The following is a 5395-nucleotide window of genomic DNA, read 5'->3' as shown; positions in this document are numbered from 1 at the left end:
AAGTTTGAATTGTTTTTTCAAACATGCTTTCTTGATCATAATTTATGCTGCTTTAAGGCAGTAAAGGATGTTTTTCATATTTCTTCTTTTCTCCATTTGTTTATGAGTTCTTTATGTCCCAATACATGATCAGTTTTTGCAAAGGTGCCATGAACAGTTAAGAAATGTGCATATACCTCTTATCACTCACCAATATCCAGAGATATATCATATCTAATTTTTCTTAAATTCTATTCATGTCCTCAACTTTTTTCTTGTTTACCTTTTTGTCATATTTGTGTAGATCTGAAATGGGTATATTGAAGCTCTCAACTATTACCATTTTTATGTCTATTTCTCCCCATAATTCAATTTTGAAAATTTAGGTACTTAGATGCAATGTCATTTAGTGCATCTATGTCGAGTAGATAGATAACTACATAAAGCATTTATTAAGCACTTACTTTTTGCCAGTCACTGTGCTAAGTGTTGGGAATACAAACTCAAGCAAAAAAGACAATCCTTATCCTTAAGGAGATTACAATCTAATGGAGGAAAACAGCACATAAAAGGGATCTAGAAAGTGGGAGAAGGAAGAAGGAAGGGTCTACATATGGGATGGGAGAGTCTGGAAAATCAGGAGTAGATCTGGGAGAGAAATGAGGCCTGGGAACTTCCTGAAATGGTCTCAGGAAAGAACTCATTAATCAGAGAAAGGGATATAGGGAAGGAGGCATTTCAAGAATGAGAAAGCTGCTGGTTCAGAAATAGAAGGGTCTGGAGAGTCAGGAGTGGCACATGCATGCATAGCTTGGGCAATGACATTGATAGTGTTTAATGTTCTATTGTGCCTTTAAGTATAATGTTGTTTCCTTATGTGTGTGAGTTTTTAAAACCATATCTAGATTTGCTCTTGCCTTATCTTAGATCCTGATTGCTACCTCTGCTTTTTAAAAGTCTCTTTGAAAATTTCTTCTCTAGCTTTTCATTTTAATTCATTGTGAGTCTTTGTTTCAAGTGTCTTTTTTTTTTTTTTGCTTTTTGGAGGGGGAGGGCTGGGAAATTGGGGTTAAGTGATTTGCCCAAGGTTACGTGGCTAGTAAATGTTAAGTGTCTGCGGCCAAATTTGAACTCAGGTCCTCCTGACTCCCTGGGCCGGTGCTCTATTCACTGCACCACCTAGTCACCCCAAGTATCTTTTTTATAAACAACACATCATTGTTTTGCAGATTAATTCCTTCTGCCATCCTCCTCTATTTTATGGGTGAGTTCATTCCATTTATGCTCATAATTATCATTGTTAATTGTGTATTTCTCTTCATCATATACTGATACTATTTTTTTTTTGCTTTCTATGCTGCTCTTTACAAAGAAGAATATGGTGAAAAAAGATTGTGACTACTGCTAGTGATCTATAATTGAAGTGTCCTGCCTCTATTCTATTGCTCCCTCCCTCCCTTTCCTCATCTAGGTCCCAATTACTGTTTTATTTTTAAAACTTTTTCTTTATTTCTTTTTGTTTTCCCTTTCACAATCATCTCTCTATACTTAAAGAATCTTTTACTCAATACTATTTTCTCTCAACTCTACCATTTTTCATATGTCTTGCTCTCTCTTTTCTGTAGCCACTCCCTTTTTCATACCTATTGGTTCCCTGTTGGGTTGAATGTATTTCTTTCTTCTCCTTCTTTTTTTTTTTAAGCAATTGGGGTTAAGTAACTTGCTCAAGGTTACACGGCCAGTTATTTTGTGTGGGTGCTGAGTATCTGAGGCTGGAACCGATCCTGGGTCTCCCAACGCTGGGGCCGATGCTCTTACTCACTGCGCCACCTGGCCACTCCAGGTTGAATGTATTTCTATACTGAACTGTGTGTGTGTGTGTGTGTATTTACCTTTCCTTTGTCTGGTTCAGAAAACAATGACATTCATATGATACCTATTCCCACCATAACTTCCTTTGTATTTATATACTCTTCTTCTTGAGTAATCTGATTATTAGAAATAGTAAATTCTACTCTCTTTCTCAAGACCATTCAAACAGGGCATAACCATACCTAAGTCTTCTGTTTGTCTTATTAAACTGCTTCTGTGGACTTGTAATTAGAAAGACCTGAGATCAGATCTTGCCTTTGTTGTTGATTAGCTGTGTGACCCTGGGACAAGTCATATTATCTCTCTCATTAGCCTCAGTTTCCTTGTCTGTCAAATGGGGATCTGTCTCACAGTGTTGTTGAAAGGATCAATTGAGATAATATATGTAAAGTGCTTTGAAAACCTATATATAAGTACTATATAAACCACTATATAAGTGCTAGTTATTATTATTATTGCAATTATTCTGCTGCTGCTACTACTACTACTTGAAAACATTAGGGTCACAAAGGGACACCTGTTCACTTGTTTCTTCTCCTCCTTTTAGAACGAAAGCACCTCATCATTTAGAGAGGGGCCAGTAGCCCCTTCAAATGGCTTAGATACATTTTCCTTTCTAGGATTTTCTTGATGCCTCCTTGCATTTCACAGTATCGACTCAGCTTTGCTCCTTTCATAGAGAATTTTTGGTAGTCACTTTTAGTAAAGGTCAGTTCTTTCCCCTTTCCACCGCCACATATGGTTGTACTGTTTTTCAGGGTAGCTGCCAAGTCTCATGTAATCCTGACTATGGTTCCTTGGTACCTGAGTTTTTTATTTTGCTGCTTATAGTACTTGCAACCCTTTTCCAGGAGGTGACCAGTTCTATTTTCACACTGTCCTAATAGAACGGTTGTTGCTGTTTTTGTTCAGTTGTGCCTGACTCTTTGTGATGCCATTTGGGGTTTTCTTGGCAAAGATACCAGAGTAGTTTGCCATTTCCTTCTCCAGCTCATTTTATGGATGAGGAAATCGACACAAACAGGGTTAAATGACTTGCCCAGGATCACACAATAAGTGTCTGAGGCCAAATTTGAACTCAGGTCTTCTTGACTCCAGGCCTGGTGCTCTATCCGCTGCACCACCTAGCTGCCCAATAGAACCAGACACTTTTCATGTATCTTGAAATATGGCATCCAAGCTTCTTCTTTTTTTTTTTTGGTAATGGTTTTCAGGGAGTCTGATGATTCTTAAATTAACTGTTCTTGACCTGTTCTTAAGGTATATTGCTTTTGATAGTAGATATCTTACTTTTTTTTCTATTTTAAAAAATCTTTTAGCTTTGTTATAATATCTCTCATCTCTTAGAGTATGGTCAATTTCAGATTTTGTGGAATTGGCAACCCAAGTAAAGTTTTTCTTCTATCATGCTCTAAGCTATTTTAATTTTTCTTTCATTTCTTCCTATTTTCTTTCATTCCTTCCTATTATTATTTTCCTTCCAATTCTTCCCTTTTATTTTACACACACACATGCACACGCACATGCATGCACACACACACGCACTCCTTGCTTCAGTTCTTCTAGGTATTCAAATAGTCCTAATAATTGAGCCATTTTTTCCCTCTCTGATACTCTTCTTTTAATTGTTGTGGTTATTCTCTTCCATGTTTCCAGTTTGAAGCCATAATATTTCTTTATTATATTTGATATCTTCATCTATTTACTCATTTATCCAGCCTCAGTCTCTGATCTGGGGCCTTGTGGTAGACACCCCCCCCTTCCTCCTTCCACCCTCCCCTCCCTTCTCCACCCCCCCCCACCTCCTGCTCTTTTTTTTTCTTTTTGGAGGGCAATTGGGGTTAAGTGACTTGCCTAAGGTCACACAGCTACTAGGTTTTTGTGTTAAATGTCTAAGGCCGGATTTGAACTCAGGTCCTCCTGACTCTGGGGCTGGTGCTCTATTCACTGTGCCACCTAGCTGCCCCCATCTTGTGTGAAGGTTTAAAGCCCTATTTCCTTTTAACCCTAATCTCCTGGGTTCCTGCTACTGGTTTTTTACTTTCCCAGGTATGTCTGCACTCTGAATACTGGCATGTTTCAACCCTCTTGCATAATCCAAGTACAAAGTAATATGGTCTTTAAAGCCCTCTGGGCCTTTGAGAAACTTCTCAAGACCTAACTCTGGGGCATACTGGTTTGAGGCTGCCAGGTCTTAGAACAATGTCAGTGGTCAGATTCACAAAAATGCTGTGGGTTCCAACCAACCTTCTCACCAAGAACTTTCTCATCAAGCATTCTGGTCTTCCTATCCCTAGGTAAAGAATATTAAAGACTTCAGGTGACCTGGAAGCAACTCTGGTCTGTGCTGGCAAGCTTCTGTGCTTCTGTTGCCTTTTCCAGAGGAAAGAAGGAAGGAGGAAAGGAAAGAAGGAAGGAAGGAAGAATGGAAACACATTTTGGGTAACATACTTCCTGTAAAACAAACAAGGAATATTTTCAATTTGTGAGTGTCGCCTTAAAAAGTGAACTTGGCATTTTTTCACCTCCTTCTCGGTGGAGAATCGGCTAGGGTTGGCACGATGGTGGGCCGTGTCAGGGTGGCTGTGGCTTCTCTCCTCTGGGGGCCGTGCTCCGGAGCTCGGAGTTTCCCCGCAATTTATGCAAGAAACTCCAGCATCCAATTTTGCAGTACAGGAAAGACCTATGAAAATATCAACCATGCCATTATAGATTGTATCATCTGGGTGGCATGTCGGGGAATATGGAGCAAACCATATATATGGGGAACAAATGGCTGTACTAGGTAGAACAAATGTCAGACCAGTTACTCAGAAAATGTGGGATCAAGAAAAGGCCCATTTGAAAAAGTTTAATGAGTTGATGATTACATTTAGAGTCTGACCAACTATTCTGATGCCATTTTGGAATGTAATGGGATTTGTGTTGGGTGCTGGAACAGCTTTACTTGGAAAGGAAGGAGGAATGGATTGCACTGTGGCTATAGAAGAGTCAATAGCACACTATTATAGCAACCAGATTAGGACATTAATGGAAGAGAATCCAGAAAAGCATGAAGAACTCCTTCAGGTAAAAAATTTCAGGATAAGGAGCTAGAACACCATGACACGGGGTTGACCGTAACGCAGAATTGGCACCAGCAAGTGCCCTCTTGAAAGGTACTATTCAGGCTGGATGTAGAGCTGCAATATATTTATCAGAATGATTTAAAAATAATTCTTTGTGACATTATGTAAAAGTGGATAGTAACTGAAGGAGTTCTATTTGCACACATGAACTTTATTATAAATTTTGTTAATAAATTGAATAATTCTGCTCTAAAAAAAGTGAGCTTGGATTTCCACAGCTAATTTATTAGAGAAAAGTTTCTCCTGATTAATACTTTCTAATACACATTGAATGAATATTTGATTTTTTCTTTTAATTGTTTTGTTTTTGTAGAGCTATATCTTTGTGGTTCATGCACTTTTATCTATTTATTGCTATGCTATTCTCTCAAAACATTAGTATCATCATCAAATTCTACATTTTTATTAAAGATCAG

General features: G+C 38.3%; 1 pseudogene; it reads left to right on the top strand.

Moving 5' to 3' along the window:
- Positions 1 to 4412: 4412 nt before the first annotated feature.
- Positions 4413 to 5056, top strand: LOC138173839 (5-demethoxyubiquinone hydroxylase, mitochondrial pseudogene; annotated as a pseudogene).
- Positions 5057 to 5395: the final 339 nt, after the last annotated feature.

Source organism: Petaurus breviceps, unplaced genomic scaffold (genome assembly GCF_028583685.1).
Source record: "Petaurus breviceps papuanus isolate PSGF00001 unplaced genomic scaffold, PetGlider_PUasm1.0 65, whole genome shotgun sequence".
NCBI lineage: Eukaryota > Metazoa > Chordata > Mammalia > Diprotodontia > Petauridae > Petaurus > Petaurus breviceps.
This window is presented reverse-complemented; position numbering and strand designations above follow the sequence as displayed.